Raw genomic sequence first — 14835 nt, 5'->3', positions numbered from 1 at the left:
GGGCATACGGGACAGTTGGAATCCACACAAGGTACCAGGCATTACTCTGGCATGCATGGGGTACATGGGATGCCAACTGAGCAGTTACTAAGAACGTGTGAACAGGATGGCGTCCCAGAGTCAGGACATTGGTATCATCCCGTGATAAGAACTTGACAGTATCTAGCCACGTTAGTGCTGGCACAGTGCGTAACAAATTCTGCAGAATGTCTTCAGCAACTTACAAGTGTCAAGTTACATTCAAAGGCACCAAAAAATATTGCAATGAACTTACCACCAGCAATCTACATGTGACTCCTTCAATAGGGGAACGGTGTACCTTTCCAGACCAGCGACAGGATAAGAACGGAGTGAGGGAACCCAGGAGGAAGTCTGCAGCCTTTGCCTGGTTTTGTTACTGAGCTGCAGCGAGAGACAGCAGCCGCACAGTAAACACCACCTGAATGGAAAGCAGGATATGTAAAACGACAGCATTATACATACCAAGGAATATCCTGTCTCTCTGCATGTGGGTGGATCCAATTATGTTTTAAAGGAACAGGCTGTGTCAAAAAAAAAAGTGTCTCACGAGTCATGTCAGGAAAGTAAACTCTCAAGTCTGCGTAGTGCTGGGCTCACCAATCATCATTTTTAAGGTCAGCAGATCGGTTATGTCCAATGTTGTAACTACAGACCTTACGCGGCTATTAATATAAAATTTAGCTGACAAACACATAATGATAACTCTCCAGAGCCAACTTCCTAACCTCACGCTGCCCACTCCAGATTCTGGGAAACGGCTGACACAGCACGTTTAAATTTTCTAACATGCAAAGCAAGGCTCTTTGCATGTTTTGGCAAGTTTCTTCTGATACCGTATGGAGCTTCTATTTGCACCACATCAACAGCCAAAGATCATGTACTTACAGTTGCTGCACAGAGCAACGATGATAACTGGCAGAGACATCAAGTAAAGCAGTGCACACAATGCACATGACCTCTAGCAAAATTGTGAGATGTAAAAACACATCTATGATTAACACATTGGAGGAGTCTGGCTTGTTAAAATCTAAAGCTATGCCACAGATATTTCATTAGCCAATAAACAACTAATGAGATAACAGAAACATCCCTCTTCTTACGCCTTACAATCTGCAACCATTTTAACAACGAGGACAACAGCAAACACTCCTGTTTCAAAGACTGCTTTACGAAACTTCCAGAGTACTGATTAGAGCACAATAGAAGTACTAACAATGTTGAAAAACACATTTTCAAATAAAACATTCTCTGCAGAAGTAGATTATGTTGAATTCAAAGATTTGCCTGGGAGATTATCCAAACGTAAACGAAGCATTTGCAATTCAAAGAATAATAAATTGCAAAGAGTAAATCAACAAGTAACATGTTCCACCAGAATCAGACAAAAGTCGCCAGATGTAACATTGCAGCCTCATTTAGTTTACTTTGCACACATATTTATCAAGGTGCACAAAAGACGAAGGTTGGTCGAAAACTGGAGAGAAAGCACATCTGATTGACTTGCAGCAACATGTGAAGATACTTGTGCATTTCAAAAGTTTAATAGATTGGTTTGAGACCACACTTGAAAGCAAAGAAGACTTACCTCCGTTTGTAGTTTCCCAGAAGTTAGCTTGTGCGAGGGAACAGATACAAATTTGATTATACTCACAATAGAATACCACAAGTATGCAACCAGAGTAAGAACTGAGTCACAAGATGAGAAAATTAGGAACTAAAAGATGACAGCAGAAGCTCAACGGATACACAATACACAAACTGCAAATGTTGCCTGAGGACGACATTCCTGCCTTAATTTGTAAGTAACAAAAAATCAGAAGGCATCTTCACACAGTTAATGGCTAACCATTGGACAGAAGCAAGGCAGAAGCTATACAAACTAAAGTGAAGAACAAGCTTCATGAACAAATCATTACTCAAGGGAGAAGTTTAGCCAAAACTTGAATGCTGACAAGCCTCCTTATCCAAGACACGAAACCTTACGAAAACTGAGGATTCATTTCAGGAGTATAATCCACATTTCAACAAAATAAAGAAAAACAAGACAGCAAGTGAATTCTGCAACATTCCATGTTTCCGCAAGTTCGACGTGTAGACATTGGAATGGCTGAAATGGTCAATGTAACTGACTCCAGTTGGGCACCTCGATGTAGCTCAGTGGTCAGATCTTTGGGAAGTAGTCAGCGTATCTTGTATTGCTTGTGGAAAAGCAAATTACAAGGGTGCAAGCCAGAGCTGACACAGGCCAAAGGCATTTTAGTGGAGCAAGATTGCTGAACCATGTGCTGAACACTGTCACGTACAAACCACCCTGCCTGAAATTGCTCTGAAATCACTTTTGCCTTGATTACACCAGCCTTGCAGGGCAGTTAGTTGCAGGGCACAACCTTTGGCTGTGCAAGACAATTCTTCCTTGCAAACCCCTGCTTCTAATGTCCCAGGAATTTACAACTGCATTGTGGTATCCTTGTAGTTCAGTTAGCTGGATGGCTGGTTTATGAAACACAGTGATATCAGCAGTGTGGGTTCTCTTCCTGCACTGGCTGAGGTGACCATGAAGCAGTTTCCTTTCAACTTCTCCCCTTGCCTGAGGTGTGTAAATCATCAGGTTAAAGCACCACTAGTTATTTCAATTTTAGATTTTATTGTCACATACAGGAGTACAGTGAAAAGTGTATAATGTCGCATATATAAAAGCATAGAAATTTCATGGAAACAGACCTCTCGGTCCAACACTTCCATGCCGACCAGATTTCCTAACCTAATTTAGTCCCATTTGCCAGCACTTGGTCCATATCTCTGGAAACCCTTCCTATTCATATATCCATCCAGCTGCCTTTTAGGTGTTGTAATTGTACCAGCCTCCATCACTTCATCTGGCAGCTCATTCCATACACGCACCACCCTCTGTGTGAAAAAGTTATGCCTTAGGTCCCTTTTAAATTTCTCCCCTCTCACCCTAAACCTATGGCCTCTAGTTCTGGACTCCTGCAACCCAGGGAAAATACCTTGCCTATTTACCCTATCCATGCCTCTCATGATTTTATAAACTTTCATAAGGTCACCTCTCAGCCTTCGACGCTCCAGGGAAAAGAGTCCCAGCTTGTTCAGCCTCTCCCTGTAGCTCAAACCCTCCAACCCTGGTTACATTCTTGTAAATCTGTTCTGAACCCTTTCAAGTTTCACACATCTTTCCTAAAGTGGCCTATTCAAAAGTGGCCTAATCAATGTCCTGTACAGCTGCAACATGACCTCTCAACTTCGATACTCAATGCTCTTGACCAATAAAGGAAAGATACCAAACGCCTTCTTCACTATCCTCTCTACCTGCAACTCCACTTTCAAGGTGCCATCTTAGGTACCAAGGTACCTGAGTACAAAAAAAAAAGCTTAGGTACAAAGTAAGAAGAGAAATGAGAGTGAAAAAGTTAGCCATTATTATCTTTCAAACAGGAGAGCAGCCCTACGCTCTGGCAAAACCTTGACAACTTTACCTTTACCATCACACTAATGAAGCCCAGCTAAAACCATGATCATCTCCCATTCTAGGTCCTGGCCAGCAGACCCACATCTGCATCCTAGAAGTTCAAGGAATGAAACCTGGCACACAGCTGGATTAGCCATTCAGTGCCAGGTAGCTGGAGCGACTGTGACCTTCGAGAAACATGGGAATTAGAAACTGAAGCAGGAATAGAATGATGCAGTGAGGAGCTCAAGAGATTTGAAAAACTGGTGTGGGAGAGACACACACACACGCACACATACACATAAACACAAACACACACACGCGCACACACACAGACATCACACACCACACACACACACACATACAAACACACACGCGCGCACACACACACACACAGACATCACACACAACATACACACAGACATCACACACGTACACACATGCACACACACACACAGACATCACACACAATATACACACACAGACATCACACACCACACACACATACAAACACGTGCACACACACATCACACACAACATACACACACACAGACATCACACACCACACACACACACATACAAACACACACGCGCGCACACACAGACATCACACACACATACAAACATGCGCACATACACAATATACACACACAGACACCTCACACCACACACACATACACAAACACACACACAACATACACATCACACACACACAATATACACAGACATCACACACACAACATACATACACACACACACACACACACAGCTATACTCATTCCCATGGGTCAAAATAAAAATGACTGTCAACACTCTACACTTATCGTTATGGGTTCTAAAACACTGTCCATGCAAAAGCTGTCTGTCGGTGTGAAATAATTTGCCTTGCAATATGCAAGATTCATTAAAAATAAATTACTCATTTCTGCCTCTGGAATTTTCAGAATTGTTTAATTGTTTAGGGAGAGAATAAAATTGGACTCATTGTAACATTCCACAGTTGAAACAATGTCAGAAAGAAATACCTCTTCCTTCAGTAAAACTACCAATGAGAAACCTCATTCAGTAAACATTTTAAGGGGATATTGTACTTCTACGTTCACCTTTGTAAGTGGCAATTGTGAATAACATTTTGCAAAGCTGATTCTGGCAATTTCCGAGTTCTACGCAGATACAAAATAAGAGCAGAAGTACGTCATTCGGACACTCAAGACTGCTACAGAAGTCTGTTTGTGCTTCAAATTTGGCATTCGCACCTAAACACCCCCACCCTACCAAAACCTATTCTTGATTCTCCAGCCTCACAAGAACCTCCATGGCCTCCAAGATGCTGCTTCTCACTGTCACGTACACTCTCCAGTGGCAGGCAGACTTCCCGCTGCTGAGATTTCCATCACAGGTGCCATACTCAAAGCCCAACTGTGCACCAGGCCTATCAATGCCAGATACAAACAACCAACATGGCACATCTGGTGGGAGGGAACTAAGGAAAAAAAAAACCGAGGATTCACACAGGGACACAGGTGGCACTTTCTTGCAAATAGAAGTTCAAGTTCATAAATGCGTTACCTTTTTAGATTAGAGTCCCTACAGTGTGTAAACAAGCCCTTAGGCCCAACCAGACCACACCGACCTTCCGGACAGTAACCCACCCAGACCCATTCCCCTACTAATGCACCTATCACTATGGGCTATTTAGCATGGCGAATTGACCTGACCTGCACATCTTTGGACACTGGGAGGAAATCGGAGCACCCGGAGGAAACCTGCACAGTCACAGGGAGAATGTGGAAACTCCATGCAGACAGTTACCCGAGGCTGGATTTGAACCTGGGTCCCTGTCGCTGTGAGACAGCAGTGCTAACCACTGAACCACCGTGCCACCCCAGCTTTACATCAGCTTGTACCCGATCAATCGCCACAGCAACCATGGTGACAAGAATGAAGTGACACAGGATACCTGTTCTTCAAGCTAGAATCCTCACTGAAGGAGAGCTTCTCTTTCACTAACGCCTAGGGCAGCACAACGTTTTGTTATTGATCAGGGCTAACCAGGGTCCCACTTCACTGACAGACTTGGAAGGACAGTCCTTACTGATGAGTGGTTGGACATTGGGCTGATCTCTGTGCCGCTCCCTGACTGTTTTATCACTAAATTCCTGGACTGACCGTGGCCCAATCCCCCAATTACCTGCCCAAAGGCCTGGACTGATTTTGGACAATGCTTTTCACTTACTTTACTGCTCATTCCTGACCAATGACCACCCCCTCTGCCTTGTTTGAGGATTCCTCCCCTGAGCCTTTGAGACATGGTCAATTGGTTCATTCAGTGTGCGTGTGTTAAATAAGCTGCTGGCACAAGGTGCAGGTGTGAGATTGATGTAAAATGGTGCTATCTGCTTTTCTGACAGATCACTTCTGGCAAACATGACAAAACTGCTTGGCCTTATGTCTGCACTAAGTGCCAAGGCAAGACAGAAGTACAGTGAGTCTGTGGTCTCTAAATGATGAGGCATTGGACCAAAAGGCAAGGTGGAGACGTGTGAGTATACAAGGTAGGCATAGAGTGGGCAGTAAGGCAGCAAGTTACCCGAGATACCCGATTCCAATGCCCATCCCTGTGTGCAAATCAGTCTGGCAGCAGATTATAATGTAAGGCATCGGTGTGCAGTATTCTGTGTTGTAAGCGAGGTGAACACCCTAGGGTGGGAGGGGGGGGAGTTGGATGCATGCCAATACTAGCAGTCATTACCCAAGGAACATAGCATGAGACATTGGGGAAAGTTAGCAAGGTACCTGTGCTGACTTTCATGTTGGGATTGTCACTGTCCAGTTTCTCTCTGGTGGGTAGGAGAACAGCACTCTGTAATACCAATGAGGCGAGAACAGATAATCAGGGAATGCTAATTTATAGGCCTCTTGCTCCCCAGTCATGAGATCCTCATATTGGTGTTCAAAGTTTGGATGGAAAATGGGACTACATTTTCTCTTGACATCGATAAACTCATTTTGTTTTCAATGCTGCCAATTTTTTCAGCTGTCTAGGCACTGTCCATATCATTCAGGGAAATTACAGCCCTCAGTTTCTGCACTGTAATTTGGCAAACCAAGTAGGTACAACAAAGGATTTACAAAACTAGACACACACACACAATTCAACACAATGCTTTGTCAATCCGCACTGTGTAATTTGAAACAAGCAGAATAGATAAAGGGGAAGTACTGGATATAACTTATTTGGATTTTCAGAGGACATTTGATAAGGTCTCACACGTTAGGCATCGTAATCAGAACTTATGCTGTTGGACAAAGTTAAGAAGGTTAAAAACACCAGGTTATGGTCCCCCGGGTTTAATTGGAAGTACAAGCTTTCGGAACAAGGATCCTTCATCACAAGGATCACAAGGAGCACTGCTCCTTCGTCACAATCATCTGATGAAGGAGCAGTGCTCCGAAAGCTAGTGCTTCCAATTAAACCTGTTGGACTACAACCTGGTGTTGCGTGATTTTTAACTTTGTACACCCCAGTCCAACACCGGCATCTCCATATTATGCTCTTAGAGGATTATATTAGTATTGACAGAAGACTGGCTAACTAACAGAAGACAAAGAGTTGGGGTAACGAGGGTATTTTCAGAATGACAGCCTGTAATTAGTGGTGTGCCACAGGGATCAGTGCTGGGACCACAATCATGGACAGCACACATTAACGATCAGGATGAGGAAAGTGAATGTACCCATAGCCAAGTGTGTGGATGACACAAACGTAGGTAGGAAGGTAAGTGGAGAGGATGACACAAAGAGTCTGCAAAGGGACACAGACAGGCTAGAAGTGAGCGACAAAGACTTGGCAGATGGAACATAATGGAGGGAAATATGAAGTTATGTAAGTCAGCAGGAAGAGTAGAGGGATTGAATATTATTTAGATGGAGAAAGAATGCAGAAAGTGACATAACAGAGGGATGTCAGGAGTCCTCATCCATGAATCACAAAAAGCTAGCATCAAAGTTCAGCAGACAATAAGAAGTGCAAGTGGAACGTTGGCCTTTATTTCAAAGGAAATGGACTATAAAAGTTGGAGGTTTTGCTAAAACTATGCAGAAGGCTGCCAATTTATAAACATTCAACATACAAATGCTCCTACTTATGAACTCGATCCCATATAGGGGCGTACTAATAAGCATTTTAAATATCAGACACATGAACATTACCTGCACTTACACACTATTAATTAATATTTCCCTGTATTGCATTCTGAACTTGTGTACAATTGACTTGTGAATGGACTCAGAACAGGACAACTCAGGGACTGCCTGTACTAGGCACTAGTCATACCACAGCTGGAGTACTGTGAACAGTTTTGGGCCCCTTATCTAAGGAAAGACACTCTGACATTGAAGGTAGCCAAGAGAAAGTTCACTCTTTTAAATAAATTTGTTGGACTATGACCTGGTTTCTTGTGACTTCCAGGTATGGAGGGACTATCTTATGAGGAGAGGTGGAATGGGTTGGACCTGCACTCATTGGAATATAGAAGGAAAAGTGACCTTATTGAAGCATACAAGATTCTTCTTGGACTCAACTATGTAGATGTGGAGAGGTTGTTTCCCGTTATGGGAAGGTCGAGGACCAGATAGCATTATCTCAGCATAAAGGGCCACACATTGAAGACAGAGTTGAGGAGGAACTTCTTTGTTCAGAGGGTTACGAATGCTTCACTGCAGAGGGCAGTTCAGGCTGTGGTGTTAAATATATTCAAGGCTGAGACAAACAGATGTTTTTATCATTCAGGGAATCAAAGGAATGGGAAAAGGCAGGATTGACGGGTTGAGGTTGAATCACCAATTTCTGCTCCTATGTCTTATGCTCTTGAGGAAAGGTTTTTCTTTTGAAATATGAGTCTAAAATGACTCACTTTAAATTTAATGCAAATGAAACCGTCTAGGTGACTGAAGAAGAGTCAATTCTGTTATAAACATACTTACAGTCATTGAGATATACTGCACAGAAACAGACCCTTCGGTCCAACTTGTCAATGCCGACCAGATATCCTAAATTAATCTCATCCCATTTGCCAGCACCCGGCCCATATCCCTCTAAATCCTTCCTTTCTATATACCCATCCAGACGCCTTTTAAATGTTGCCATTGTACCAGCCTCCACCACTTCCTCTCGCAGCTCGTTCCATACACGCACCACGCTCTGTGTGAAAACGTTGCCCCTTAGGTCCTTTTTAAATCCTTCCCCTCTCACCTTAAACCTATGCCCTCTAGTTCTGGACCACCACCACTCCCACCCCCCCTCCACCCCCACCCTAGGGGGGAGACCTTGTCTATTTACCAAATGTTCACAACTCAATAAGCTACCTCTTTTTTTGTCGAATCAGTCAACTGTGTATTTCTATCAATTTCTTATGAATATTGAACATACTTTTGTGTGAAAGAACAGATCCCTTGGTGCCAATTCATACTGTTGGATTCACTAGCTCCTCAGAGCCAGCTATTCTCGACCCTGTTCGCACATCAGCACTGAGTATTTGAGCTGAAAACTGTTCAAGTCAGGAAGAATTACTGATAGGCATTTGGCAATACAGTTTTGACTTCCATTATCCAGCAAAGGCTCAGGGCTAAAGGTTCAATAAAAACCAAGTCAAAACAGCCCGGGTTCTGATAAAAGGTCAATGAACCGAAACATTGACTCTGCTCTTCCTGATGTAGATGCTGCCAGATATCCAAAGGATTTCTTGCATGTTCTGTTTTCACTGGCCCCTATCAATATTGGCCACCTCACCTATATATTCCGCTGCAAATGAAAATAGTTTCAAGTCATCCAGTGAAAGAAAAAGATCAATGTATATCAAGCAACGTTGTTTAAATGAAACAACATATCCAGGTGAGAGGGCAAAGATTCAAAAGGGACCTAAAGGGTGACTTTTGTCACACAGAGGGTGGTGCGTGTATGGGGTGAGCTGCCAGAGGAAATGGTGGAGGCTGGCACAATTACAGCATTTAAAAAGACTTCTGGATGGGTATATGGATACAAAGGGTTTAGAGGGATATGGCAGAAGTAGTTATTGCAGATGCTGGAGATTAGTGTGGTGCTGGAAAAGCACAGCAGGTCAGGCAGCACCCGAGGTGCAGGAAAATTGACGTTTCGGACAAAAGCCCTTCATCAGGAATGAGCCATGAGAGGGATATGGGCCATGTGCTGGCAAATGGGACAAGATTAATTTAGGATAGCTGGTCAGCATGGACAAGTTGGACTAAACAGTGTGTACATCTCTATGACATTACAGTACGATGGAGAGTAATGAACGAGACCGGCTCAGGTCGACGCTGACATTAACCGGAACATGGGGAGACAAGTACCACTTTGAAAGGCAATCTTTTACATGTCTTTGTGTAATGTGGGCGACGCTAGCCCAACTGTCATTCATTGCCTGATTCTAAGTGCCCCTGAAATGGAGCAATTTGCTGGGCACTCGGCCACGCCAGAGGACAGCATAAAATTCCGATCGGAAGATGCGAGAGAAAGCTGAAGTTTCTGCTGAAAGCTGTGGGCTGAGCTTGGACTTTTATAGTTTTCTCTTCCTTATTTTTTTAAGGGATTCACCCCTAATTGACCTTGAACTGATTGGCTTTCTGGGCCATTTCCAAAGGGTCAACACCATAGCTGCGAGTTTGGAGTCACAGGTAGGCCAGACAGGCTAGGAATGGCAAATTTCCTTCGGTGAATGGCATTACTGAGCCTGAAGGGCTTGTCCAAGAATCGCCAATAGTCACCGCCACTGAGACAAGCTTTCAGTCCTGATTTAATAATACAATACTAGCTGTCATCCTGAGTTCTAAGCTGGTGTCACCACAACACGATCCTGAGCCTGTAGCCTGTTAGCCCAGTGACATGGCCACTACACCACCATCAGCCACAAGATGGACTTTGTTAAAATGATGGCCATGGTGCTTAGGTGCCAGTGGTGGACTGGGGTGGACAAAGTCAGAAGTCACATAACACCAGGTTATAGTCCAACAGGTTTATTTGAAATCAAAAGCTTTCGAAGCGCTGCTCCTCTGTCAGGTGAATCTTCAGCGCTCCAAACGCTTGTAATTTCAGATAAATCTGTTGGACTATAAGTTTGTGTCTTGCGACTTCTGATTTTAAAATGTTGGGACATTCTTCACAACATAACCTTCTTCGCATTCAAAGTGAGTAGCATTAAATAGGTCAAAGCAAATAAAAAACTAAACACTAACCTCAAAAATCAAGTTTATGGCTGCAAGTCAATAGACAATAGACAATAGACAATAGATGCAGGAGTAGGCCATTGTGCCCTTCGAGCCTGCACCGCCATTCAATATGATCATGGCTGATCATTCCTAATCAGTATCCTGTTCCAGCCTTATCTCCATACCCCTTGACTCCACTATCTTTAAGAGCTCTATCCAATTCTTTCTTAAATGAATCCAGAGACTGGGCCTCCACCGCCCTCTGGGGCAGAGCATCCATACAGCCACCACTCTCTGGGTGAAGTAGTTTCTCCTCATCTCTGTCCTAAATGGTCTACCCCGTATTTTTAAGTTGTGTCCTCTGGTTCGGCATTCCCCCATCAACGGAAATATGTTCCCTCCTGCCAGAGTGTCCAGTCCTTTCATAATCCTATACGTTTCAATCAGATCCCCTCTCAGTCTTCTAAACTCAAGGGTATACAAGCCCAGTCGCTTCAGTCTTTCCGTGTAAGTCATTTACTAAAACAACAGAAACTTCTATTTTCCATGGAATACAGAACCTGGAAACAGGGGACTTTTTTATTATTCATTCATGGGATGTGGGCGTCACTGGCTGGGCCCAGCATTTATTACCTGTCCCTAGTTGCCCCTTGAGAAGGTGGGGATGAGCTGCCTTCTTGAACCGCTGCAATACACCTGCTCTGGGTTGACCCACAATGCCATGTGGGAGGGAATTCCAGGATTATATTCTGGAAATCCAGAATTCCAGGACTAGTTGCCAAATTTTATCTTGCAACAGGACAAACGCAAGAATGCCAAATTCCAAGCAATTTACATTAATTTATGCGACAGCACTTGTTGGCTGGTTGGTTGGCAAGTCACCTTTGACTGGCTGAGACGTTGCCACGACGAAAATGATTCATAAACAGGGGCCCACTCCCTGCAAACAAAAGGAATGTGTTCAAGCTCTGCAGCTTGTTTTAAATTAGCCGGGAGCATGGGAAAGCTGTAGCTCCGCAATTCAGGGTGATCATGGCTGATGTGACTGCAATCTAACTAACTCCCTCGCCTTGAAATTGTTTGGACAACAAAATCAAGCAAAATTAACCGAATTTCCAAGTACTTCCCTAAGAGTTGAATACAATTCAAATAGGTTTTCAAAAATACGCTGCTTTTTTCTGATCATGTAAAAAAACAATTTACAGAAAGGCTTCATATTTGGTTTAACTCAGCAGGACTGGAAGCACCTGTGGAGAGAACTCTGCTCTGAACAGGCGTCACTGGAACCAAAACATTAACTCTGCTTTCTCTCCACAGATGCTACTAGACCTGCTGAGTTTCTCCATCTATTTTTGTTTCTCTTTCTGATCCAACATCGACTCTGATCCCCAGCATCTGCCGTCCTCACTTTCTCCTGATTGTAGAGTAGGATAAAAGGCAGGCACAACATGAAGGGCCGAAGGGCCTGTGCTGAGCTGTACTGTTCTATGTTCAAACACCTGCAGCTGTTTGTTTTATTATCATATTTGGTTAGACATTTTAGCTTCATATTGAATGGGGTTCCATATTTAGAGCCACAACATGAGAGAAGCAATTTAAGTGTTATGTGATTTTGTTACTTAACCTCACTCTTTGTACATTTATACTAATTGAACATGAGGTGCTCTATCTACAACCACAGTTAATTACTGCTCTCACTGTAAAGAGAAGTCATGTAGAGGTTGTTCAGGACACTGGTGAGGCCTCTTCTGGACTACTGTGTCCAGTTCCGGTCACCCTGTTACAGTAAGGACATTATTAAGCTGGAGAGGGTTCGGAACAGTGTTACCAGAATGTTGCTGGGTATAGAAAGTTTGAGTTATAAAGAAAGGCTGGATAGGCTGGGACTTTTTTCACTGGAACGTAGGAGGTGAGAGGCAACTTCATAGAAGTTTATTAAAGAGAGGGTTATGGATTGAGTTAATGGTAGGTGTCTTTCCCCTAGGATGGGGTATTTCAAGATTATGGGGCACATTTTTAAGGTGAGAGGAGAGAGATTTAAAAATGACATGGGGCAAACATTTTACAGAGGATGGTTCATATGTGGAATGGACTTGCTGAGGAAGTGGCAGATGTTGGGTACAATTACAACGTTTAAAAGACATCGATTTGGATAAGGACATGAATAGGAAAGGTTTGGAGGGATATGGGCCAGGAACAGCCAGGTGGGACTAGTTTAGTTTGGAACAATGCACGGCATGGAATGGTTGGACCGAAGGGTCTGTTTCCATGCTGTATGACAAACCTTTTTACTGTTTTCTACAAAAAGATTGTGAAGCCTTAAAAGAATTGCACTGGTTAAAATAATTTTGTAAAACAACCGTTATCAGTTCTTGTAACTTAACATCTACGCGAGTAGAAGCCAATATTCTCAGACTCGATTTTTCATCCAAAACTACGAGGTCTATTTTAGATGAGAAACATTTCGGAAGGTTGAAATTCTCTCTGCCCCCACATCCTGCTTCCAAAGAGTTGTGAGATCAGACATCAACATTAAATTGGTTCAGAACTACATTCAATTACTTCACCATTTCAGGCTATTCCAAATCTAGCCACATAATTATAACTGGCATTTTGGATTACTCCATATGATCAAGATTGCTAGTGAACGGCCTTTAAGCTAAAAACCCACATTTGGTTGCAAGTAGAACTGATGTTTTTCAACATTTTGTTCAGAGCTAGGAAGTACGTGTTCAGTGGAATACAACAGAAATTCACTAATGGCTTGATCAATCTAAATGCAAAGTCAACCTATTTGTTTCAGTCTTTTATATATTTCTTCTGACACTGCATATTTCAATATCAGTCCAGTTTGACTGGTACCATGGGTGTCTCTCAATTAGAATTACGTCAGCTCAAACCGGTTCGAGGAGTTCAATGCATTCTGCAATTTGACACTCTCCAGCAGAAATGGATTCACAGTTACTCCAGGCTGAGGGATATCGAGCAAAGAAATAATGTTTACGTACATCGAGGACCAAATGCATAGCTCCTTGAGCCTGTCAACAACTCCATTTTTAACTTGCAAACTCAATATTTTGTCTCCTAGTTAGTAACCTAGGGTTATGCCTGCCTCAGTCAATACCATGAGATCAAACACACTGCCTTATCAAGTCCACTACAATAAGTCCGACGTACCACAACATACAACTGTGAGCACACTGCAATGTGATTGCTGTTGAACGTACCAATTACAATTTGAACATGTCTTGTTCTGATCCTCCTTGCATTGAATGTCAGTTCCTAATCAGCCAAGGGTCTAAGCAATCACCTTGTGTTTATGAAATAAACATCTGTCCAGGAAAATGAAAGCTGGGCCTTTTTCATGGCAACTGTTAAGCCAAGGTCTGATTGACTCAGTACCCTGTGTATAGAGTCATAGAGATGTACAGCATGGAAACAGACCCTTCAGTCCAACTCGTCCATGCCGACCAGATATCCTAAATTAATCTAGTCCCCATTTGCCAGCACTTAGACCGTATCCCTCTAAACCCTTCCTATCTATATGCCCATCCAGATGCCTTTTAAATGCTGTAATTCTACCAGCCTCCACCACTTTCTCTAGCAGCTCATTCCATACACGCACCACTCTCTGCGTGAAAATGTTGCCCCTTAGATCTCTTTTATATCTTTCCCCTCTCACCCTACATATTTATTCTTTCTCAAGACATTAGGGAGGCAGGTGGAGCCCTTACTTTAAACTGGTATTAAATTCCCCTACAGCATTAAGGGAGATGGTAGTAATACTACTGGACTGGTAATGCAGAAATCCAGGCTCAGCTTCTAGAGTCATAGGTTCAAATCACACTATGGTGGATGGTGAAAATTTGAATTCAATAGAACAAGATCATGGCACATGCTAACTACTGTCACTTCCAAAAAAAAATCTAATTCACTTACTTCCCTTAGGGAAGGAAATCTGTTATCCTAACCAGTCTAGATTAACGTGACTCCACAGCAATGTGGGTGACTCTTACCCCACCCCAGCCCCTAGGAGGTGGGGTGGGGGCAATTTAGGATGGGCAATAAATGCTGGTCTGAGCTAGTGATACCACATCGCACGAGTGAATGAAAAAACAGGACTG

The 14835-nt window shown here is 43.1% G+C and overlaps 1 protein-coding gene across 13 annotated transcripts in view; it reads right to left on the bottom strand.

Annotated features, from left to right (window-relative positions):
* plcb4a (phospholipase C, beta 4a) overlaps positions 1-14835 on the bottom strand; it is a 560059-nt gene that overhangs the window by 323928 nt on the left and 221296 nt on the right. For 7 of the 13 annotated variants that reach the window (XM_072581470.1, XM_072581466.1, XM_072581480.1 and 4 more), the window contains 2 exons: positions 1607-1633; positions 275-439 (listed from right to left, as the gene is read on the bottom strand). The exons of 5 other annotated variants lie outside the window; for them this stretch is intronic. The gene's annotated coding sequence lies outside the window, so the exon portion shown is untranslated. The remainder of the gene's footprint in view (positions 1-274; positions 440-1606; positions 1634-14835) is intronic. One more of the 13 variants, XM_072581467.1, reaches the window with a different exon arrangement.

Source organism: Chiloscyllium punctatum, chromosome 11 (assembly GCF_047496795.1).
Source record: "Chiloscyllium punctatum isolate Juve2018m chromosome 11, sChiPun1.3, whole genome shotgun sequence".
In the NCBI taxonomy this organism is placed as follows: Eukaryota; Metazoa; Chordata; class Chondrichthyes; order Orectolobiformes; family Hemiscylliidae; genus Chiloscyllium; species Chiloscyllium punctatum.
The sequence above is the reverse complement of the archived record's forward strand: the minus strand, read 5'-3'. Positions and strand labels throughout refer to the sequence as shown.